Raw genomic sequence first — 27,350 nt, 5'->3', positions numbered from 1 at the left:
ATGCTAGGGCTCCCACCATTTCTATGGGTAGAATCTATATTGAGAGCCATCGGGAATCATCTCGGAAAATTCATGGAGGCAGACCTGTCATTTCTACAGACCAGAGACCAGGGGATGGCACGTATACTGGTAAGTTTAAATCCTCGGTCAAGTTTGGCAGATGAGATACAACTTCAATACAAGGATTATAAGTATGTCCAACAATTAGACTATGAACACCTATTGTTTCGATGCCACAGGTGTCATATTTATGGACACCTGGCAAAAGAGTGTCTGTTAGGTTTGACGCAGTGAAGGAAATAGAGGAAGGCAGAAGCAGGCGTTGCAGAAGAGGAGGAAACAAAGGAAAGGTAGACAAAGGAAGGTATGGGAGCAGGTCATATGGACATAGATAGACAACATGAAGAACCAGTTGAGGGTATGGGAATGCAGGAATCAATCATTTCTGGAAAACAACCAATGCAGTAGAAAGAAGGATCTACGCAAGATCAGGACCGAGCTATAGAAAATATTGGGAGCCTCCTTCTCATCAAAGAGGGTACAGGCCCGACCTCAACCCTACCTTCTTTTACTCCTATAATTTCTTTAATTTATGTTGAATCTGGGCCTGGTCCTTCTAGACAATAGAACATTGTCATTCCTATTTCTAATTCAAGAAACATACAATGGAGAGCATTATCACATCAATCCCCTATTTAGATATGAACCATGAGCTTACATCGGGTAACGGTGAACATTCGCTCGAAGGAATACTAAGTTTTATAACCCCTTACAATCTCAAACCCCACGAGAAAAATCCCCCTCCCTGGGAGGTAGTGGGTGGAATTGATATGCAAATCCCCCATACAGGGGACCGCAAGGTGAGAGGGAGAAAAACCAATTTGTCAAAGGCTCAACTAAGAGCCAGAATTGATATAGCATCTGGGAAGAAAATTTCCATTTCTAGGGTGCTTGGAGTAGTGAAATCCCCCTCAAAGGTAGGTCAATGATCATCCTCTCATTGAATTGTAGAGGTTCAGCCAATAACCCTAAAAAATTGGCCCTAAAGGAGGTAATCTAGAACTATAATCCAGATATCCTACTGCTTTAAGAAACGTTGGGTGCTAGAGAAGAAGTCATAAAAACTTGGGCAAATATTATGAATGGTTGGAGCATTAAGGCATTGGATGCAAAAGGCCACTCTCAGGGCCTAGCTATGGGGATTAAAGAAGGGAAGTTCAAAGTGTTGAATACCTGGGGGATGGACTAGGTCATGGGGATTGAAGTATTTTCCGTAGAGTTATGCACTAATCTGGTGATCCTAAACATTTACGGGCCTTGCCAGGGTAGATTCCATTTCTGGAAAACCCTTTTCTCTAAATCTCTGTTGAACAACCTGAATCCGATGATCGGGAGAGATTTAAACTTTTCCATAAGCACGGTTGAAACTTGGGGAACGTTAGCTAGGGAACACCCACTTTCGGATTTCCTTACAAACATTATCAAAGAAAATAAGTTTTTGGGCATAAATTTACTGAAGATAAGACCCACCTGGAGAAATAGGAGAATAGGGGAAGATCGAGTAGAAAAAAATTGGATCACTTTCTCCTGCGAGAGAAGGTAGTGGCAAAGGTTCTAACTTTCCGTCAGTGGTTGGGCGAAGGAGGAGTCTCGGGCCATACACCAATCATGTTAGAATTAACAAAACACCCCAAAAATCTAGCGGTGCCCTTCAAATTTAATCCTTCTTAGTTACTAGAGGAGTCCTTTAACTCTCTTTTCAAAGAAACATGGAGACCTATGAGGGACAGTGACTCCGAGTACAAATATTTCCTCTTTATGGAAAACCTTAAATGCCTTAAAAAAGCAACTATGGCTTGGGCAAAGGCCAAGAAGCTAAAAGAAGATGAGGACCTAATTCAAATAGGGAATGATTTACAAATGGTTGAAAGCCCAAAAGTTGACAGATACAAAACGAAAGAAAAAAGGGATAGAATTATGCAGTTAAAATCTCAGAGGAGAAAAATTTTGTTAATAAGAGAATAACAATGGCGCTTGAAAAGCAAAGCCATCTGACTAAAGGCGAGGGATGAGAACATAAAATTCTTCCAAATTTATTCTAGAGGAAGGAAGAACTCAAACACCATTTGGTCCTTGAAGGCAGACGGAAGAAGATACGCAAGAACCTTTGAGGAAATCTCACAAATGGGAATTGGTCATTTCAAAATTTTATTCACTTCCCCAGCGGAAGTATCCCTTGCAGAAGTAATCCCGATAGCCCAGAGCTTTCCTTGCTATGTGGATGAAGGGGATACTAGTGACCTCATGGAAGAAGTCATGAGGGGGGAGGTTGAAGGAATCCTAAAATATATGCAAAAAGATAAGAGCCCCATACTAGATGGATGGACGGTGGAACTGTTCCAACACTTCTTTGAGAAAATTAGAGGTGAACTGACAGAAGTAGTTGAAGAATCCAGAAGGAAAGGATCAATTTATACCCCTTTCAACTCAATCCTCATAGCCCTCATCCCCAAGAAGGAAGAAACATCCTCATTAGAGAAGTTCATACTGATCTCTCTTTGTAACTATATCTACAAAATTATAGCGAAGTTGATCGCTGTAAGACTAAATCCACTACTATCCAGGCATATATCAAAAGAAAAATTTGGGTTCCTGGATGGGAGACATATTCATGAAGCGATTGGTGTAGCCTAGGAAACCATTCACAACATCAAACAAAAAAATGCAAAGGTGCAGTAGTGAAAATAGATCTTTCCAAAGCATATGACAGAATCAGTTGGATGTACCTCCGTATGCTACTCACCCACTTGGGTTTTCAAATAGACTTCATAAATTGTGTTATGGGGTGCTTGACCAGTGTTAGCTTTGTGGTGCTAATTTATGGAGCAGCATCCACTTTCTTCGAAGGTCAAAGAGGGCTGAGACAAGGATGTCCCCTCTCTCCTCTTCTCTTCCTACTAGCAGCTGAAGGTCTCAGACAGCTGCTCTTAGAAGCCAAAAGGAAAGGTGAAATTAAAGGATTGGAAGTGGTTGTCAATATGTATATAACCCATCTTCTGTTTGTGGATGACATCCTGCTTTTTAGTAATGGAAGAAGGGGTGAAACAAAGGAACTAAACATGATTATGGATCTCTTTCTAAAGGCTACAGGCTTGCAAGTGAATAAGGAAAAATCTCAATTGTTTTTGGAAGGGTTCAATAGACTGGAAGCTCATCAAATAATATAAGATTTTCCATTTTAAGAGTGGAAGTTAGAAGAGAACTTTAAATACCTTGGGTTCTTCCTGAAACCTATTTCAGACAATAAATAGTTTTGGCTTTGGCTAATAAAAAAAATAGAAGCAAGGATCACCCATTGGAGTTTCAAATCGCTCTCTAGAGCTGGTAGACTAACCCTCATAAAATCAGTCATAATGGCTATACCAGTCTATTGGGCTACACTTACCTGGGTCCTGAAAGGAATATTGGAAAAAATTAGAAGGGTCTGTAGTAGATTCCTTTGGGCAGGATCAAAGGAGGAGTCGGTCTTACCTTGGGTGGCATGGGAAAAGGTGGCAAGACCAAAGGAGTATGGGGGCTAGGGAATCAAATATTTAACAGCCTTTGCACTATCTTTAGCAAAAAAGTTTAGACGGAGATTAATAAGGATAGAGAATCTATGGAAAATGGTGGTCAAGAGGAAATACATCGACCCCATCCCGATGGAGGATTGGATTAGGAATCCTATCAAAAAGAAGGGGAATGCCTCAGGCGTGTCGATAGCCACTATAGATGCTTTCAAAATCATAGAACAAGGTATGTCCTGTAATGTAGGGAATGGAGAACAAGTCAGGATAGGGAAGGACCCATGGGTGGGATGCAGCGAAGAATGCACACTTTCCACGGGCCTCATACATCAACTCGACACAAGAGGAATTTAGAATTTAAGCCATATTGAGAATCCTAGTCACTCCACCATCTGGGGTCAAGCCTGGCTATTAGGGACGGACGTAAACCTTAACCTACAATCGAGGGAGGAATGGTACAACTTCACCAAGGAGCTATCCAGGTCCAATGTCAGGCTAAGAGAGAGACCAAATCAGTTAGTATGGGCACATGTGGACACAGGCACTTACTCTCCTAAATATGGCTATAAATACCTTATGTCGGAAAAAGGTTGGGGGAATCAAGACTAGTGATTTACCTCAATATGGAAGCTGTAATGTCCTGCTAAGGCCTGAATGTTCTTTTGGTGTATTCTTAGGAAGAAGGTGCCAACCTAGGATATATTGCAGAGAAGATATAAATCGGGACCAGGGAGATGTGACTTATGTAAAAATGATATTGAAACGATTCAACATTTTTTTCTAGAATGACCATACTCAAAGGAGGTATCGCATGAAGTAGGGAGATTGATCCATAAGAGGGTGATATGGGAAGGAAGGTCATTAGTAGATGTATGGCAGAGTCGGTGGAAGAATTTCCCGGAAGGGAATTTGAGGAATCTACCTCTTATCATTGTTTGGGGTATTTGGTTAGCTCAAAACAAATGTACCTTTCAAGATCAAAATCCCTCGGTGGGGAATACAATAGTGGGATGCAAGGCAATCTTCATAAGCATACCTGAGCCGAGTGAGGATGAGAACTCTCGCCCCATAAGAGAGGAGTAAATAAAGGAAGGAGTACCATGGGCCTATTTCGATGGGGCTTCCAATCAAAACAAAAAATTGCGGGGTTGGGTTAGTAATACACCTACACAATCATAGAAGACTCAAAGCCTTGGTGGGTTTGGGGAACGGATCAAATAATTTCGCAGAACTATCTGCCTTAAAACTCCTTCTATGTTGGCTAACCCACTTGGGAATACTCATGGTTCAGATCTTCGAGGATTCGATGAACATTATAAAATGGTTCAACGTAGAGAGCATATGCCAGAATTACATATTATCTCCATTTCTAGAAGAAACAAAACATTTAAAGTTCTTTTTTAATGATTTCTCTTTATGTCACATATACAGGGAACACAATGACACAACAGACCATCTTTCTAAAGCGGTTATGCAATAAGATCTATGTAGTTGTAGGATAGAGGAGGCTTACCGGGATGAGATTCGTGTGTAAGATCAACCACCATATGCTTAAATGCTCACTCAACACTCTGTGCTCTGCCACAGATTTCTGCATTCTGGTAGTTTTTTGTTTCTGTTTCAGCTTACTTATCTTCAGCAGAACTGTTTTACCTTACTGTTAATGTTTTAAACTTTTTTAAACACACCAAACATATAGCTGAACCATTCCTGATTGGGTTGTTTTCATCACTAAGGAGGCCCAGGAATGGCACAACCCATTTTCCCTAAAGACTCAGTAAACAATTTTGTTTTTGCTTTTTTGGGACACATGATGAATGCTCACAGTTAGCTAATCAAATGTGGTTGTTTTCCTCACTGAGGAGGCCTGGGGATTAAATGATTAGTGATTTTCCAACAAACAAAGAGATGGTAGAGTTAAAACATACTCAAACACCATTTCAGGAAAACTCTATGATCAGAAATCATACAGTTAATTGAATCCTTAAATGCATATACTATGTAACATTTTATAAATCTTAATAAAAAGTTCAATTTTTTCCTTGGAAAAAATACAAGACCCAATGAGCATCACTTTCACATCATCACATTCTTAATAGTGTACAACTTAAGAGTGCACAAAAAGAAAGGCTAACAATATTCTTGAACTCTAAGTTCTTAAACATGAATCTAAGGAGAAGAAGTTGTTGGGCAATTCAATTAAAAAAATTCTAATGGAATGCCATCCTCAATGATCTGTTCATGGTCAAATTTTGACATTCTCCATTTTTAACTTTCAATTGTTTTTTTATTATTGAACTTCTATAAACTTTATGCGCACTGCACACACCAAGTAACTATATTGACAACTTATGACATCAGGTTGATAGTCTTGAAAGTAAACATTACTCTCAGTTTGATGAGTTTCTTGGAAAAAATAACATTTCAATATAATAGACACTCTTTCATATATAAATTTTTTATCATCATAGTATTCCAATAACTCATCTTTCGTTCATTGTGCCGCATCAAATAATACTTGACATTTTCTATGTTGTTAATGGGTGCAACTATAGTAAAAACATCTCCTGCACAATAAAACAAGTGTAAATTCATATCATAATTAACATGAAATTAACTTTATCAACATGGACTAGATTTTATTATCTATTTATAGATCTCTAAATTTTAACTATTATGTAGATACTTATTCACTCTGTATTTCATTTTGTGCAACAAATGTGTAATTTTCTGCAAAATCAACTATTGACAAAATGGTCCCTAGTGGAAAAATTTCATGGGATTTTTTGAATTGCAGGTCCTTCCATTGAGCTCTATGTGAATGCTTGGTTAACTTATAAATTTATTTCTCAAATTTCTTCAAAAACTCTATCACAAAAATTTCTTCTTCTTGTAAATCAATAATTTTAGCACTTGTACTATTATTTTAACTAATCGATGTATGGATATATTCATATCTCTTCCATTCCACTTTTAGGTTAGAAAATGATTGATCATTTATATCAATATAATATTTGTTGTGAAATAAAGTCAAATTTACATAATGATCACATTTTTTTATTTCCAACACATTTCTTTTGGTAAAATAATTCATGACTTTCTCTTGCACATAGAATTTTAGATATGAAACCATGGATAGTGGAAGGAGGAGGTGAATTTTTTCATAATGCTTTACCAAAATTAAGAAAGGTCGCATAATATAATTGAAATTACACATGATAACGACAACAATAAGTGTCACGTACTATGATACACTAGTACAAAATGGCTAATCAGTTACTAAAAAAATGACTAGAATTTGCATATAAACGACTAGTTTTTGGTTGGTGACCAATAGTAGTTAATTTATAGTATCTTATAAGGCGACCAACTTTTAGTCATTTTTAGCTTAGTCATTAATTGGTTGTATCAATTTTATTTTCTATTAGTGTATTTAGTCATAAATTTGGTCATTAATTTAGTCATTGATTTAGTCATTAATTTCCATAATTAATGACCAAATATACAAAAAAAATATATTAATAAATGATCACTTGACAAAACCAATTAATGACCAAAGAAATATGACCAAAATGCTAGTCCTGTTATAAGATACTGTAAATTAGCTACTAATAGTCGTATATATGAAAATTTTAGTCATCATTTGCTATGAATTAATGACCAAAGAAATATGACTAAATTTTCGTTGTGTTATAAGATATTGTAAATTAGCTACTAATAGTCATATATATGCAAAATTTAGCCATCATTTGTAATTATAAATTAAATACTACTTTAGTAGTTTATATTCATTTTATTTACTTTCATTAATAATCGTTATAAATAACTAATTTAGTCGTATATTCATTATATTTGTGTTCATAATTAATTAGCATAAACTACTAATTTAGTAGTTTTAGATTGATTTTATGTGTTCATTATTAATCAATAGAAATTAATTATTATGGTTTTGCAACAAAATGTCATACAATGTACATGTTCATCTAATATGAAAACGCAAACTTACATATCTTAATTACAATACTAAATAATATCAAGTGCAACAATAAATAATTTCAACCACATAAATTATTTTATATAAATAATTTCAAGTATAAAGTATTACAATATGAGTTTCCAACTTAATATTGGTTGGAGTACAATTTACACATTAAATATTGTTTCATCACTTCAAAACATTGTCATTGTGTTGCCAATACATTGTAGGTGAATTCACCAAATTTGAAGAGTTGACCATCAGTCTCCATGTGTGTGTATTATGCAGGATATTAGATCTATGGGTACCACTAGAACAGTTATATTCTCTCTATCTTTATTTTTCATTTTATCACTCCAGTGTTATTGTTCTCCTTTTTCTTCAATTCCTGTTTTTTACCATCAATACTGAGTTCATTTTCTGAAAAAGAAAGAAGATACAATGTAGAGTATAAGACATCAAAGACGATGAATACTAGAATATAAACTAAAGTAGACTATAAATAATTTATATGAAATATACCTCAACATCAGAAATATTGTCAATGCCATTTTTCCCCATAAAAGAAAGAAACTCGAACAAGTTTTCTTTAGTTGGGAAATAGTGGCCATTATGTGGCCAGATGAACTATGTAAATAAGGAAAATAAAATGTCACCATAGAAAATAACACCTTAGTGAAATTAGTATTCAACATTCAACGAAAGCTTAGGCATAGTCATGCCAACTAAGTTACATGCTAAAAATCTCAAGCTATAGATTACTTATACAATGTGGTAGTGTAAACAAAACTCTTAGAATGTTCCAAAACTAAGTCTGGAATAAAACGAAATGAAGTAAAAAGGATACAATAATAGGATAGCCTTGTATACTAGATTGTCTTAAATAAAAAATTAGATCTTGAATAGTTTACCATGCCCTAGATTCTAGAGCTGAATCTATTCTTTACTAAATTATGCCACATCATTTGCATAAGCTACAAGTCAAGATGACATGCATATTGAAATAATGAAAAGGACGAAAAATCCCCTATTACGTATATTTTTGGTTGCAACTATTGTTATCTCATAGTTATATGAGACCACAATATTATTAGTCCACTGTTCATACAATTCAAGAAAATAGTTTGTGACTTTTTGGAATAAATTGACACTAAATAATACAAGAAATTGTAAAATTGACTTCAATGTGATCATCCATTTTTGAAGTGAATACAAATGCATGTCTATATTAATGTAACAGTTAAATTTAAAATCAAAGAAAATTTGTAGCTTCCTTCACAACTACAAGACTCTTTTGAATTGAGCAATTTATTTACCTTAATGTTTCCCCATCACTTCCATTAGTTGATTTAATCATATATTTGGAGAGAAACAACTTCAGACCCTATCTGAGAACTGTCATTATAGCTAAAGGAAAGATGCATTTAATGCTTGATGTCACCAAGGACAAAAAATATGAAGATTGAAATGATTTTCTTCCGAAAGAGAGACTGTAATTGCAATTGAACACACGACAATATGAGCACAAGTTCTCATGCATTTAACGTAGTAGGATTTTAATTATATATTAGCATTCGTGTCTTATACATCAATATATGATACGGAATTAGTACTGCTCAGACATAGTATCTAGAAATATTTTGTATCATTTCTTAGTAAAACTCATATCTAGTTCAATTACAGTATTGCATAGACCAATAGAGCAGGTCTAGAAGTTGGTGGGAAATTTTTACAGGTAGTTGCATACAAAGGAACATTAAACATAGAACTTTCTTCTCAATCAAACATGGATAATATATATGAGAGAATGAAATTTATCCTTGTTTACAAAATGATGTCTCCACTAAACTTTGTTTGCATCCTACTTACTTCCATAAACATCCTAAATCATATGTTTCTCCACCTTGCAATTTAGGACTCATGAGGCATGGGTTGTTTTCAAAACCAAAACAAAAAAACAAAAAAACAAAAAAACAAAAAACAAAAACAAAAAACAAAAAACAAAACAAAACAAAACAAAAAAAAAAAAAAAAACAAAAAAAAAAACAAAACAAAACAAATGGAAAGCTTAAACTATAGAAAGCCACAAAAACATGATTAGTAATAGTAAATATGTTGTTGACTTTCAATCTTTCTTCATTATTCAGATAAATCTATATATATTCAACAACAAGGAATTATAACAAGACAAAATTGTATTGAAAAACAAAGTTACTTATTAATTCCTGCAACTCTCATATGCTCATCAACATATCCCATATGATGACATGAAATGCAACTAAAAAACGTGAAATGCACTTATCTGAAATTGAAGGAACATGATGCTACATTCTACAGAAATCAAATAGGATTTTGATTGGTAATATATGTCATAATCTAATATAATAAAGTAGGCACAGTCTTGTCTATGAATATTTCATAAATGTATGTATAGCACAGACCATGTGTAATGGTAGTTGGGAAGAGATTAAGAGAGGAAAAGTGACCTCTTGGTAGATTGTACTTTTACCACTAAAAAGGGAGATTCCTTTCCATTATGTTTTATTTACACTGTTTAAAGAAGTAAGGATGGCATAATCCATAAAGCACATCCATGGCACAATGAGATGATTGCAAAGATGCTTCTCTGACTATCCTACATAGTTGCTTGTTTAATCCTAAAATTCACCCAATTCAAGAGAAATATATGTACCAACAAGAGTACTTTCAAGAAGTAAGTTATGTTAGATTTCAAGACATCAATTAAGTTGCATGGAAAGAATCAGCATGCGGTTTACTTATAGAATAATTTGCATGTCATATGAGGTAATGCATGAAATTCATTAATATTCGTAAAACATAACATACACCTAAGAATCCCTCTAAATCACACACAAATTTCTTTTCATATCCATTAGTAGCCCAAGCAATGTGAGGCACATGAAAATTTCACATGGAAGAGTAAGGGATGAAGACAAGAGAGAAAACAATAATTTTCCTGTGTATTCTCACTCGTAGTATTAAATTTTCCTTCCAGCAAATTATAACTTGTGTAGGATAAAAAGGAAGAATCAAACAAAGCACAACAAGATTATAGTCAAGTTGTTATTAACAATAATTAGTCTCTTTGTGATTCTAATAGCTTTAGAATCTAGATCATAAAAGAATGACACTAGAGATCACATTCAAAACAAGTATTATTCATTGGCATAGTGTAGTTACAATGCATGGTCCTTATCAAAGAATATTCATTAAGCGAATGACAAGCAACATGAAATTTCAAATAATTATTGAAATGTCTTAAAAGGAATGTCAAATGTAGAATGCTAAACATATTTACCTTTTAAAACTGTGAAATCCCGAGTTAAGATGACACATAAGAATCAATAGATCATTTCGAGGGAATTATGGACATTTGATCAAATAAATATGGTTGGACATGGAAATACTTCACAATAAAAAGCATAACATCTTTTTTGTTCAGACCATGCCACAGTGCATACTTAACACATGTTCTCCATGTAATCAAAAACCCGCACAACATTGTAGGGACTTCATTCCTTATTCCAAAATGGAGTGTATAAAATCCCCATAGATCTAGTCCTTATGTTATTTCTACTATTGACCTATGCTTTACTTGAAATACAACATGAGGCAAGGAAACCCAAGCAACAATTATCCTTATAGTGGGAGCACTTTGGATTGGAAAAGGCTATGTTCTCTATCACTGGCTTCAAAATTTCAATTGTATGCTCATTGGTTCTGATTGCCAGAACGAGGCTTCCCCTTCAATTGGTGACCAATTTTATATTCAAGGAATGTAGAAAGTCAATCTGAATTCTGAACACTTTTTACCCTTTCAGATTCAAAATTTTTGAAATTGGAATAACATGGAATGATTTATATAAAGAAAGGAAAAACCTAAAGGCCACAAGTTAATTGAAACTTGAGTTAGCTATTGTGTTAGGCTTTAGGTTAGTGCTCACTATTTAGTTTAGGTTGGCCGCCTTTTTAATGTTTTCTTTTAAAAAAGTTAAGGCATGTTATATTTTATAAAGGGATTGTTGTTGGTTATGTTTTAGGGCACCCAAAAGTGCATGACTTGATGGACCAATCCTTCATTAGAACAGTTTATAAGAGAGAGAAGTCCCCCAAATACCTTGAGGACTACTCAACATCTATAGGATAGTTGATGGACACCAAGGACATCCTCTATCATCCTTGGAATAGGGAGAAATATCCCATTCTCTGCAGGAAAATTCCCACAAAAAGAGGATGTTTCCTCCCATAACCCATAGTGATGGAGATGGCTCCTCATGCAACTGAAAAGAAAATAAAACATGTCGTAGATAATTTCCACTAGATGATTGGTGAAAATGTTGTGAATATTTCAGTTAGCTAAATTCTTTTCTAATAATGAAGAAACTGTAGGATTGAATTGAGATAATAATACTTTACATGCACAAATAACATTCACAAACACCACAAATAGGTTGGTGCGCATACAAATTAATTTCGTTGAGATGAGGATTAGATTAGTTGTAGTTCAAAAAAATCATCTCCTTAGGGAACATATTCTATAATATAGTATAATATACAATTTTAATACGAAGATCTAAAAACTACTAAAAGAAAACTCTAAAAACTCTATTATTAAGCCTATATTTCCTTTATATCTTATATAAAGTTACATCAAGGTCACTTTTCCCTGAGTTAGCTAAAAACAATTATCACACTGAGTGCAAAATAATCCTAATATAAGAACATCTATGTTTCCAAAATTCCCATTCAAATCAACATTTTTGTGGATTTGACACAGAAAGTCAGTTACATAATCGGTTTCTAAAGGAGTAGCAGATAAACATGCAATGTATCCAATATCATGAGCTACAATTTCACGAACTTTGTCAAATTTGTCTTCAACAAAGACCTCCAATCTTGTACACATGGTTGTAATAACATCATATCTAGAATTAAATGCAAGAATTGGCATAGATGCAACATCTTCAACTTGGACATCAACAATCTGATCTTGCAATGCTAAGTCCAAAACCTCAAAAATGTTTTCACTCATTGCTTTGATCCCTAACTTAGGAAACATACTGATAATTCTACACTTTGTCTTCTTGATGATATCAGATTGGATTTCAATATCAGAAAACAACCATGGAAGTTTTAAAATTGACAAAAGTGTTTCTATGTTCACAAATACTTATTTGTTTCTTGTATTTTAAAATGTCTGAGAAAACACAATTAGCATTGAGCAACTCTTTAGTTGTACATTCAACAATGCATCTAGGGCATATTGAATATAAATTATGAAGGAAAACACCCATGGTCAAATCATAAATAGTGGTCCATTGAATGTACAAGCTTCTTGATATTAATTATTTCTGCATCCAGTGATGTTCATGCTAAATGTATAAATTTGAAACAAGGTCTCTGTAATGTACCATCTCCTTAGGCAAGTAAACTACAATACGCAGACATGAACAATGAAATAATAAGGCCTTGAAGCCTTGTTTCAATAAGTAATTTATTCAACAATTTCAACATCGAAGAGGAAAATGGTTGCTACTGTGCCTCTCATTTAACATCAATTAGAATACCCACATTGTCTGGCAACTTGGAGAAAGTAGGAAGGTCATAGAAAGGTGTTGGAGAGTTGCAGATATAAACTTCAGTAAAGGACATGCCAAAGCATATTATAGACAAGGAAGTAGAAACTGTGAAGCTAGATTCAGTTGTGTAAAATGATGCAACATGTAGTAGGGATGCTATGGGATACTTACATCATGTCCATTTTCTGGAATAGGAATCCATGACCAACTTGGCTAGTAAGGAAGTATGTTTGGTTTCCTAGGAGTAAAATGAATCTCTCTCAAAATTGAGAAGTGTGACTCCATCTAGAACATATAATGGAATAGATAAGTAAGTCATTGGCTTGAATTGACTAATTAAGTAAGTTTTTGCACACTATGACAAAGAGAGTTTTGGACAAATTTTGGAAATTTTCTACAGAGAAAACTAACTCTCAAGCATGGAAGGAGAATATTGATGCACATCTTCTAGAACCTAATGAGTTTTGACAAAAATAACTAAAGCAAATTTCATAAAATAATTCAAAGTAAAAATAAAAATAAAAGCAAGACAAATTGTTGGACGTGGATCCCCCCAAGACAACTTTTGGGGCTTAAAGCCCAAGTTTTGACTAAGTCCATTATAAAGACTCTACGATTTGTGGGCATGGAGCATGAAGTTGTAATAGAGTCATAGGGTTTTCTGCCCTCATATTTGTAATGTAATGTCAGTTTGAGAGATCTACCCAGGGTCCGCAGACCATGGGATTGTATAAATAGAGTGAGGCTCTAAGTGTAAAGAGATATAATATAGATGGAATGATGATCATGGAATAGAAACATAGCAGAGTATCTGAAGTGTAAAGTCTAGTTTTGGGTCATAGAATAGGAGAAGGCTCTACAGCTGAGTGCATGGACCCCTGTAGCTGAGTGCACAGAGTAGGTTGAGTCTGTAACCATTGGAAGCATTAATAAAGAGAAATTCTACCAAATTTCTGTGTATCTTTTCCTGTTCTATGCATTGAAGTATATTGGGTGTGAATTGCAAGTTTACTATTTATTTATTGTGCGAACTGATATAAATGTGTTGAGTAAGCGAATATAACAAAAAAAGTATGTTTATGCGAAGATAAATAACTGTTATAAGAAGATAAGTAAGATCCATGGTGTGACTTGGGGAAATAGTACAAATCGCTACTCCAACAGCGCGAAAGCCCCATAGCCTCTGGTTAGGGATGCACAAAGGCGAATATAATAAGGCATGAAGGCCCCACAAGTTAGGGAAGTGCGCGAAGTAACCTGTGCAAAGGTATTCATAGTTGGACTAAATCAAGCCCTCAGACATCTCAAGGGTGAAAAAATCTGATTTGAGCATCCCCCCATTCTGCTTCGGGTGAGACCTCAATACGCGCTCTGTGGACTATTGCCGAAAGGTCCAGTAGTAAAGGGATTTGTCTGGCTAATTAACTCTAAACCTAGCTTAGGCCCCAATAAGCCAACAAATGGTTCTGTTGCTGCGACCAGAATCTGCATAGTGATGTCTGATATCAGATCATTGGAATCCAACTAAGGAAGAAATTGAAGGTTGGTTGGATAGGAGAATTCACGATTTCACGGCGCAAGAGAACAAGAATACATGACTATCAAAAGAAGAGTGGTTAGAGTGCTAACTGTACACAAATATCCATGAATTTTTTTTCGCATCTTTCCCTATTGAGTTGTACGAGTGGATCGTGAAGTTAGCAGATAGCCAAGGAAGGTGCAAGCTCGACAGTCCTATTATGTGGACCCCGAAGTTGGTGCACAAATTGGAAGCATCAGAAGATAATATCGCGCGTGATGTTGATCACTGGCTCGACCAAATTATAAGAGGATTCATTACTGAGTTCGTGGTAGATACTTCAATCAGCTATAGTGAGGCAGAAATATGCTTCCTCAACGGGTCGTGAGGTAAGTACGTTAAGTCTCTTAACACTTAGATTAAAATGCTACTATGTGAAAAGCAGATTATGTGAATACATTGATTTTTGGGGCTACGCGAAGTGGGAGAATTTATAGAAACGAAGGTAGTACAGAACTAGAAACTAGCCCCTTGATTTCACCTCTGCAAGGGGACGAGGAGGAGCTCGCAAAGGTCTCACCAAGAAGTGCGATCAATTTGATAAGGCAGAGGATTCCACGCATACCACCCCCACCCACACCACCACTAGTTTCACCGCCTTCACCCCCATCTTCGCCCGTACCACCTCTGCCACCACCGCGAAGCAATATGGCAACCGCAATAAAGTCGTCAGTGTTCAAGGGAGTAGGAAATGGAGATCCGAACCAATTTTGATTCATGATAAGAGTTGTATGGGAAGCGTAGGGAGTTACAGATGACAATATAAAGAAAGCGACATTGGTCAACACTCTGGAGGATCGCGTGCTGACCTAGTATATCAAGCATTCTAATGACAATCCGAATGTGAGGATCGCGAATATCCAAATTGCGACGAACAAATAATTTAGTAATATAGATTTTTGATGATAGCAATCCCTACCCCACGCTATTAGGAATAGATTGGGCCACTGACATGAACGGGGTGATAAATCTAAAGAAATGCAAGATGATTTTTGAGAAAAAGTCTCTGTGCGTAGTCGTACCTTTGGACCCTACAGAAGGATCGTGCTACATAGAGCCAGTGCGTGACTATGAAAGCAACAATGACTTATGCTGCATCTACAAGATAACTACGTGAAAGCAAGACTAGGTAAATCCCACCGCAGACGGATGAATCTCATGGGAATGCGAAAGCTCTTGTACATCGGATTCAGATGAAGAGATAGAGCGATGGCAGAACCGATTGCACGAGGTGACCATGTTGAATTGCAATATGATGACAAGATCATTGCATTGCATATCGACAGAAGTGAGGGATCTGCCTACTTATGATGGGTTAAGTGAGGTAGATGCTTTCTTGAATAGATTTGAAAGAGAGGTGCCAGAACAGTAATGTTTCGAGGCTTTGAAATGGGTACTATGCGCTATGCCCGTGAGGTGGTGGGGTACGAACCAAGGAAGCTTTGAGGATTGGCGCGAATGCAGGCGAATGATGCAAATGCATTTTGGGAAGCCTCAAATGCGACTAACAGACAATAATGATGGACATGATGATCCGCACAAGCATCTATCTAGGTGGGTACAGGTATATGGTAAGTAACCCGTGTGATTGCACATGGACTTTACATTCGGGAACACAATCAATAAGCAGGTGTTGGCAATAAAATTGCACGAACGGTCCCTCCAGTTGGGATAATGAACCGTGGGAAGAATGAGTGTGCAGAAGGTTAGCCACGCAGAAGCCTTTATGAAGTATGCAAAGCACTGAACAGGGTATATAATGTGCAGTGGAGTGATTGGGACCTGCACGTACCAACAGTTTTATGGGCCTATAGGAAAACGTACAAGAAACTAATGGGGCAAATGCCTTCTAGGGTGGCCTATGGAGCAACCACTATAATCCCAATAAAGTATAGTATATCTAGTCTGCGCATAGCAGTGCCGGTAGATATGACAGTTTGCGGAGCCTTGGAAGAAGGAATAGCGCAGCTGAATGAAGAAGAACGCTTGGGACCTGAGGAAGAAATCCAGCAGGGTGATCTTAGGCTCAAAGAACTCATGAAAGAAGGGGTGCGGCTAAGGGAGAAAAGCGCTCTGGTGGAAGCAGAAGTCAAGAAGCTTTAGGAAGAAATAAAGAAGGGTTTTCTCGATAAGAAAATAAGGTGATAAAACCAGGTGCGCATGACTATGGTGACGAATTTGGGGACTACCACCGAGAGATGATCAGCTTGATGCCTTGGATTGGACTGTATATTACTAAAAGGATCACCCATGGTGGCACGATGCAGTTGGTAAAGCTAAATGGAGAACCTTTCCCAAGAAAAGTGAATGGCAGTCAACTTAAGCCATACACGGGTGGCTCGACTATCTGACTAGCCGATAAAAGCATACTCTTCATGCTCCAGATAGCTGAAATACGGCGTGAGACTATAAGCAGATGCAGGGGACACAAGAACAGATACAGGGGAGTAGTTCTGACACCACGGTCTTGGAATAACACGTACATGAGATACAATAGGGAGTCTCTCAGTGTGTTGCCAACCTTGCAACCGTCCGAGCAGAGTTGGGAGGTCTCCACGTGAAGATCTCCACACCGATAGAGTGACTTGAGGGCAAGTCATAGTGTTTCTGCTAGGGGCATGTTGGGCATGGGATCCCCCCAAGGCAAGTTTTTGGGGTTAAAGCCCAAGTTTTTACTAAGTCCATTATAAAGACTCTGCGTTTTGTGGGCATGGAGTGCGAAGTTGTAATAGAGTCATAGGGTTGCCCACCCTCATATTTTTAATGTAATGTTGGTTTTAGAGGTCTTCCCATGGTCCACGGACCATGGGATTGTATAAATAGAGCGAGGCTCTAAATTTAAAGAGATCTAATATAGATGGAATGATTATCATGAAATAGAAGCATACTAGAGTATCTAAAGTGTAAAGTCTAGTTTTGGGTCATAGAATAGGAGAAGGCTCTGCAGCTAAGTGCATAGAGGCCTAGTAGTCCGTAGCTAAGTGCGCGGACCCCTACAGTTGAGTGCATAGGGCAGGTTGAGTTTGTAACCATTAGAAGCATTAATAAAGAGAACTTCTACCAAATTTTTGTGTATCTTTTCCTTTTTTATGCATTGAAGTATATTGGGTGTGAATTGCAAGTTTATTGTTTATTTACTACGCGAACTTATATAAATGTGTTGAGTAAGCGAATGTAATAAAAGGTATTTATTTATGCGAAGATAAATAACTATTATAAGAAGATAAGTAAGATCCAGAGTGTGACTTGGGGAAATAGTGCAGATCATTTCTGCTGCAATACGAAAGCCCCACAGTCCCTGGTTAGGGCTACATGAAGGCAAATATAACAGGACGTGAAGGCCCCACAAGTTAGGGAAGTGCGCGAAGTAAACTTCACGAAGGTATTCACAGTTGGACTAAATAAACCCCTCAGACATCTCAAGGGTGTGAAAATCCGGTTCCAACATCCCCCCATACTACTTCGGGTGAGACCTCAGTCCACGCTCCATGAACTATTGCCGAAAGGGCCAGTAGTACATGGATTTCTTTTTTGCTAATTAACTCTGAACCTAGGTTAGGCCCCAACAAGCCAACACAAATTTCATGTAGGCTAAGAAATCCAAAATAAAATTAAGAAGCCCCATACTAATTTGACTTCATTGGATGTGGAAATTAAAACAGTGTATGGGGTTGTTTCTAGCTTAGCACATCACTGCATACAAATAGACAAATTTATACAACCTGTAGCAAATATTTGAGGACATTTTGATGTTTTTTTACACACTTAAAGAGGTCAAGCCACTAGTGAATAACTAATAATTGCCAACAAACTATAGTCACTTTAGAACAAATATGGTAACATGAAATATAGTAGAAGTTGTACATGCATTCTAAGTGTTGAGTGATTATTTTTTCTACCCATGGAAAGAATATATGGCTTTCTCTTTGATATATTTCATTTTTCAAGTCTCACTTACATCTCCAACAGGACTTCAAACACCTTTTTTTAGATATTTTCATCAAGGAAAACAATTGATATGTTGGCCAAACATATGATTATAAGGAACTCACAATTTCAACAAATATTTTGAGGGTCTTTACCCCTTTGAGGAGTTTTTTAGTCAATGGAGAGGATACCTTATATGAGAGGAAGTCATCTTGCACACATTTCCAAGATATTATGATGAGGATGTCCACCCATTGATAATTTTACTTCTTCTTCTCCTTTGTAGATTGTACTTCTACCTTGGGTTTTCCAAATGGAGCCTTTTGCATTGACTATTGATGGAAAGTTCTACTCATGATGCCACAAGTGCCACTTTATAGGAGAAAAAAATGAGACAGTAGATTTTTTCTCAAGGAGAGACCTATAATAGCTTCGAGAGATTCCACAGCACCAAACTGAGGAGGCTTGTACCATCAACGGGTCGATTTATAGGGTGGAATAGAAGCACGAATTCTTAGAAGGAACAAGAAAATGTTTCCAACACATATTTCTAGGCTAAAAGGTTGGTCTGGTTGCAAACATTTCCATACATTTAATCTTGGTCTGATAGCCCATTTTTCAAGGAACAAAAGCAGTTATGTCAACGTGAATTTCAAGGAGAATTTTGCAGGTCATTGGCACAGATTTCAAGGAAGTAAATTATGAGAAGTGGCATGAATTTCAAGGGATAGTTGTCTTTCAGTGGCGTGAATTTCAAGGGAATGTGGTCTAACAGTGACATGAAATTCATGGTGCTGGTTTCAAGGACAGTGGTGAGTTTTTTAGTAGAGAAAGTATGTTAGTGTCACACATTCCAAAGTAGTGATTGTTGGATAGTGAACGAGTTTCAAGGACAATGGCATGATTTCCTAGACAACAACAGGGAGAGATAAGTACTCTATGTGATGTAATTAATGTTGTAATTAACTCTTTGAGAAAAGAAAAATAAAATCCTCCTTCAAACTGGCTTTTCCCTTTAGAGTTTTTCCAAGGTCTGAGATTGACCAAAAACTAGAGTCTAAAAATTTGTGTGTATAAGTGAAAGAGTAGTGGTAGCCTAACAATTTTTATTTTTAATTTTATATTCGTGTTATATCAACAATTAAAAATGGGATGTAGGAATTAAACATAACATGTAAAACAAACTAAAACCAGGTGGGGCTACAGGATCCATAAGAATTTTCTACACTTTCTAGTGGTTACTATGGCTCTACTACTTGGAGCCTTTGTCTACTAAGAAAACTGAATAAAAGGATTCAATTGTCCAAGTAATTCCTGATAAAGTAGTGGTTTGTGGAATATTGCAGGACCAATTCCTTCCTCGTGAATAATGCTAAGCATTGTTGATCAAGATACCAAAAAAGGATGGAGAGAGTGTCTTGATATTCACTAAAAGGTGGCATAACCATCCCTATATCTCGTAGTATATAATACAACAAAAAGAAAATGTTCCATCTCAATCTCTTCTATATGAAAATTATAAAATCCTATTCTATTGAGGAATCTATTATTTAGCCTCCACCAAAGCCTATGTAACCCCACTCAAAACTAGCTGAGAGATATCTTAGAGTGCATGCATCTAGTGTCAAAACAAGGGGATAAAACAAAGAGGACATGTCTCTAATAAATGCATGGAAGGTCATCTTAGGCTTCAATCATCCTATTGGTTCAAGCTAAGAGACCTAGATATATTACTTGTATATGTCATCTATGATGAACATGTTCATAACATGTTTATTCAACAAAATATGTCCAAGAATATCCAAAGTATACCTGAAAAGAGGGAGGCAATCCATCAGCCAAATTACCATAGCAAGACATGAGACCTTTGAAAACCAAAAATTGTGATCCCTCCAATAGGTGTAGTGAAGGCCATAGCCTCAAAGGAGGTCATAAGAAATATGAAGGTCCCTCTCAACTATCAAGTCCACAACTCCATATATTGGGACCTATAGTATTAGATGTTGATAAGTATGTGAAATTTTTCACCTTATAACATGTGATATTGATCCAACAGACATATATGTAGTCTATCTCACCCACTAACATTAGTGGCATCTGAGAACTCAAAATATTTTGAAACCTCCCAATCTCAGTTCTCAACTATCCATACTCACTATACTTGTACATATCAGTAGGAAAAATAACTATCCCTAAACATGCAGAATACATCGAAATCACATTCATCATTTCCTATGGTTTTTCCTTTATTGTCATTTGCACATTGTTATGATTGCCCCAATTTGATGTGTTAAATGATGTACTATATTTAACAAATTGACATTGTTGATATCAATTAGTAGGGTTTACATGATCTGAACTGATGATTGGTTTACCTCTGTAGTTTTTATGTTCCTACAATAAGTTGCAAGTGGTTTTCCCCAGAGATTGATTTCTTGTTCTTCATCCTAATTTTCTTGTTGCAACATTCTAACATTTGAAAGAGGGATTATAATTTCTTTCTTGTTATTATCTATTTGTTGAAATTCTACTTTTCTTGGAGCTTATCTTCATACGTGTCTTTTATATCTTTAGTTTCTTGCAACCCATATAAAGTAGCCACCATGATTATTACATGAACATTTTCATTCTTGATATCTATCTTCTATGTTGTTGTCAGTTTACTCTGAAGTAATTTCTATGGGTTGCAAAAGGGGCCAGTTTTTAAATTTTTTATTTGCTTGTTCACTGAGATAATTTGCACTTAGGAGGAAAATTTTGAGAAAAAGAGAATTTTTTTCAAGTCTAGTAGCATAAAACATTTTCATGTTGCATGTATCTTAATCATGCACAAATGTGGATATCGTCAATCAGGTCTACTCAAGGGGGAGAAAAAATTGCTAGACTATGAAAATGTTATGGCTGACTGGAATAACTTCATTAAGGATACCATTGAATTTTATGATGTTGATATGAGCGTCCTAACAGAGCCTTACTTTGGATAACAAAAGAGGTATTATCGACAGGTGAGTAAATGACATATTTTTCTTTTCATGTCAAGCATAGGGAAAAAATGCAAAAAATAGACAAATCAAATCAATTATAATGAATTCTCTAGAAAACTTTCTATTCTTTGGATTCAAATAAAATTTCTTAGCTTTGGGTATGGGTATGTTTCTCTTGAGAAGTTTTCAAGTCCACAAGTTCTGACTAATCTATATTATAGTTTTTTCTTAGAAATCCAAGGCCTTTTGAAAACCTGCAAAAGTAAAGTCACTGACTATCTGAATTAGAAAGGTCATAAGTATCTCAATTATTGCATGTTACCGTGCTTGATTACTTGTTGCTAATATAACACCCATTATACCAGTACATGTTGCTCGGGACATAGTTTATGTTGATGATAATATGTCTTGTCTTTATTAAGATATAGAGCCCCCCTCGTTTATCTCAACATTAGTACTACCACAAGATTGGCACATCCTGAGATATCTCATGGATTGGACTTTGGAGTATATTCTTTGTGAATGACTCACATTTGAAGTTTGCTTTGAAGTTTGGATGCAGTCCTTCCAAGGTAGGCAATCCTTACACAATTTTGTCTAAATTATTTCCTTGAAAAGGCCTTGGCTTGTGCATTGGAGCATTTTAGGGGAAAGATTAAGGAAGTGTAAGACCAATGGATATTTATTGAAAAGTTATCTGATAAATACTTTAAACCAATTTTGACATGTATAACTAGGACTCTTTCACTCCACTATTTTTTTTTGTATTTTGGAACTTCATTTGATAAGGTCCTGACTCTCTACAGTGTTTACATCTTTCGATAATGTAGCTTATATTCATTTTAGAGTGTTGTATTTTGTCTCTACTTTCTTTTCTTGCCTAGACATTGTTTGGACTCATGAAAGTTTAGTAAATTTTTCTGTAGTGGGTATTTTAGTATCTTTTTATATATCCTTTTAGTATCTTTTATGTATGTTTTTTATTTTCCTTAAATATCTTGAAGTGTATCTTCAATTTAAGGGACAGTAGAACATTCTGCATAGACATCTCTTAGGAACAATCTTCATCCACATAAAGTAATTGGCACTCCTTTTATCATCAAAGAAATGGATTTCCTCATAGCCACTCTAGAGGGAATTGCTAGTGTACATTTAAACTTTACAAGTCCCATTATAATTGAAAAAGGAAGATTAGTGGATTTGTTGGATGGTTTGATGTCCATTTTCGAGTGAGCAAGATGACCTTGTTTCTATAGAATAACATGGCAAACGTGTTCATAACATGTTTATTCAACAAAATATGTCCAATAATATCCAAAGTATACCTAAAAAGAGGGATAAATTCCATTAGCGAAAAGACCATAGTAAGACATGAGACCTTTTAAAACCAAAAACTGTAATCCCGCTTAATAGTTGTAGTCAAGGCCATAGCCTCAAAGGAGGTCATAAGAAAGATGAAAGTCCCTCTCAACTGTCAAGTCCACAACTCCATATCTCTCTATAATATTAGATGATGATAAGGATATGCTCTTGTTCACCTTATAACATGTTATATTAATCTAACAGGCATATATGTAGTCTATCTCACCCACTAACATTAGTGGCATTTCAGAACTCACAATATTATAAAACCTCCCAATCTCATTTCTCAACTATTCATACTCCCTTTACTTGTACATATCTATAGGAAAAACAACTATCCCTAACCATGCAAAATACATCCAAATCACATTCAGTCTTTCCTATGGTTTTTCCTTTACAGTCATTTGCACATTGTTATGATTTCCCCAATTTGATGTGTTAAAATATGTACTATATTAAACAAATTGATGGTGCTGAAATCAATTAGTAGGGTTTACATTATCTGAACCGATGATTGGTTTACCTCTATAGTTTTTCTTTTCCTACCTGAAGTTATAGGTGGTTTTCCCCAAAGTATTGATTTCCTATCCTTCATCCTAATTTGCTTGGTGCAGTCTTCTACCATTTCAAGAAGGGATTATGCTTTCTTTATTGTTACTATCTATTTGTTAAAATGCTACTTTTCTTGGAGCTAGTATTCATCTATACCTTTTATATTCTTTAGTTTCTTACAACCCATATAAATTAGCCACCTTGATTATTGCATGAACATTTTCATTCTTGATATCTATATTCTATGTTGTTGTCACTTTACACTGAATTTATTTCTATGGGTTCAAAAAGGGGCCACTTTTTAAATTGCTTATTTTCTTGTTCACTGAAATAATCTTCTCCTGGGAGGTCAATTTTGAGAAAATGAGAATGTTTTTAAGGTCTAGTAGCATAAAATGTTTGCATCTTGTAGGTATCCCAGTCATGCACGAATGTGGCTAGCGCCAATCAGGTATAGTCTAGGGAAGCAAAAATTGCTAGACTATGAAAATGCTATGGCTGACTAAAATAAATTTTTCAAGCTTAGACTTCTGTGATCCATAATGTTTTGAGAGAAAAAATTTCGGAGAAATCACATCAAATGATTTATTGGAGCCAACTTTTTGAACCCTCCACTGTGGTTCATCATCAGGGCAAAGGTGGAGCATCTGAACTAACATTAACAATATATATAGGTGGAGATGCTTCAAAAAATATAAATTGATCCATTAGAAAGTCAAAAATAAAAGTTAAATAAATAAAAATTAAACGTTATAAAGTCAAAGTAGTTACAAACGTTTAAAAACATCCTCATATATAAAAAATATAATAAATAAATAGATAAATAGATAATAACAAAAAAATTGTAAAATAAATAAATAAGCATTAAAAATGAATAATTAAGAATCATACAACTTTTCAAAAAAAAGCAAAAAAAAGAAGCATAAGAAATCAAGAATTAATAATTATACATTTTTTCAAAAAATATATAATAAATAAATAACTAATAGAAAAATAAATGAATGTAAAATGTAAATTAAATAAATAATAATATTAAATCAATAAAAATTAAGAATGATATAACATTAATATGTGTGTGTGTGTGTTCCGAGGGAAAAATCAGAATCCAGATGAACGGAGAAATTCAAGGAATAAATAAAAACTAGGATCCAGTTGCTGCTAATTTTCCAACCTTCATCCCTATTCAGATTTTTACCAAGATTCTCAATTTCTAACGCCTCTCTAAACTTCCTATGATGGAAGTGATCAATTTTGGCTAAAACCCGGGAATCCTCAATACATATGTGGTGTTTAGTATTAGACACATGCTCAGCTAAGGCAGACAAGCGAGACCTGTTATGCCTAATATCTGTTGAATGCTCTTGAATCCTCTGCTTTATGGAATGACCCATTTCTCCAATATAGGGTGTTCCACATGAGCAAGGGACTAAGTAGACGCCTTTCATATGTATGGGTCAACATGATCCTTAACTGACCTAAGGGAGCTCTGAATAGTGTTGAGAATACCAACGGCTTTTATGATGTTGATATGAGCGTCCTAATAGAGCCTTACTCTAGAGAACAAAAGAAGTATTATCTACAGGTGATTAATAACATATTTTTCTTTTCATGTCAAGCATAGGGAAAGAATGCAAAAAAGAGACAAATCAAATCAATTATAATGAATTCTCTAGAAACTTTATTTTATTTGGATTCAAAGAAAATTTCTTACCTTTGGGTATGTTTCTCTTGAGAAGTGTTCGAGTCCACAAGTTCTGCCTAATATATATTATAATTTGTTGCTCACAAATCCAAGACCTATTAAAAAACTATAGAAGTAAAGTCGCAGACTATTGGAATTACAAAGGTCAGAAGTGTCTTAATTCTTGGATGTTACTCTTCTTGATTACTTGCTGCTAATATAGCATCCATTGTACAAATACTTGTTGTCTCGAACACAGTTTATGTTGATGATAATATGTCCTGTCTTTATTAATATATAGAGCCTCCCTCCTTGATCTCAATATTAGTACTGCCACAAGATTGGAAAATCTTGAGATATCTCATGGATTAGACTCTAGAGTATATTCTTTGCGAATGATTGATAGTTGAAGTTTTCTTTGAAGTTTGGATGTAGTCCTTCAAAGGTAGGCACTATTTACACATTTTTGTCTAAATGATTTCCTTGAAATGGCCCTGGCTTGTGCATTGGAGCATTTTATGGAAAATATTAAGGAAGTGTAAGACCACTGAATATTTATTGAAAAGTTCTTCGATAAATAATTTAAACCGATTTTGACAAGTATAAGTAGGATTCTTTCACTCCACTAAATTGTTTTGTATTTTGGAACTTCATTTGGTAAGGGCTTGACTCTCTAGAGTTTTTATATCTTTCGACAATGGGGCTTCTTTTCATTTTAGAGTGTTTTATTTTGTCTCTTCTTGCTTTGCTTGCCTAAAAATTGTCTAGACTCATGAAAGTTTAATACGTTTTCTGTAGTGAGCATTTTAGTATCTTTTTATATATCCTTTTAGTATCTTTTATGTATGTTTTTTATTTGGATTAAATATATTGAAGTGTATCTTGGATTTAAGGGACAGTAAAACATTATGTGCAAATATCCCTTTGGAACAATATTCATCCACATCAAGTAATTGGCACTCCTTTTATCGTCAGTGAAATGGATTGCACCACTGCCACTCTGGATGAAATTTCTAGTGTACATTCAAACATTACAACTCTCATTATAATTGAATACGGGAGATTTAGTGGATTTGTTGGATGGTTTGGTGTCCATTTTTGAGTGAGAAAGCTGACCTTGTTTCAATAAAATATAAGAATCCTTTTCTTTGTGTCCATAATGATGATATATTTTAGTTTTTTTTTTTACAGAGTTGACCCGATTTCGCACTACCAAAATTTGTGTTTTTGGCCTTCCCATGGAAGTCCTTCTAGCCTAGATAACCATGAGGTTGAATTGACAACAACTCCTAGTATAGACAATTCAATGCATTGGGGTCAGCAGGTTTGGGACAATTTCATTGTCCTTTTCAACATGTAATTTCTATGTTTGATATTTTCTACTTTACTTTAGTGATGCAGTTCGATAAAACTTTATTTTTCTCTCTCAATGTAGGTGTTTCTGTTGCATCCTCCTATTCGAGTAATGAGAGATGATGTCCTAGAAGGGACTTTTTCCATGACTCACTCCAAGGAAAACCATCATTTGATGGATGTCTAGTTTTTTTTATAAATCAAAGCTATCATCCAGAGAGACTATTGATCCTGTCACAATTTTTTCTTTTGCATAGAGTAGCTAGATGCATTCATGTTTGGAGGCACTCATACATTTACAAAGATGGTATGAATCATGCTTAGTTATATTGAATGTACTAATCTATCAGCTCTGAATTACTAAAAATTTATAAGAGCTCATATATATCTCCATTGTAAAGTCTTCTATATATTGAGGAAATTGACCAGTTTCAACTAGCCAGTTAGTGTTGTTAAAATTCTTATTGTCAGACTAGAAATATTTCAATCTGAAATTATTTTTCACAAGGAATGTATCAATATCATGTTGTAATTTTGACAAATTGTATTTTGATTTCCCCATCCATTTTTCAACAAGGGCATATGGTTCTCTTACTCTTTGTATATTATTTAATATGGCAGGTTTTTTCAGTTATTAGTAAAACCTTAATCTACCACACTTGGAAATGAATAGAGGCATTAATTTCTTTTTGAAACACATAATTTTCCATGATCTTCAAAGGAAACATAATGTTCAGTAGTATGATTAATTTTCACTATTTGAGTATATT

The 27,350-nt window shown here is 35.2% G+C and overlaps 1 pseudogene; it reads left to right on the top strand.

Annotated features, from left to right (window-relative positions):
• Positions 1–26,837, top strand: LOC149240613 (protein arginine N-methyltransferase PRMT10-like; annotated as a pseudogene).
• The last annotated feature ends 513 nt before the right edge of the window (positions 26,838–27,350 follow it).

This window comes from Pinus tabuliformis, chromosome 8, assembly GCF_031772625.1.
Source record: "Pinus tabuliformis cultivar Carrire ecotype Pingquan chromosome 8, CPIR1, whole genome shotgun sequence".
NCBI lineage: Eukaryota > Viridiplantae > Streptophyta > Pinopsida > Pinales > Pinaceae > Pinus > Pinus tabuliformis.
This window is presented reverse-complemented; position numbering and strand designations above follow the sequence as displayed.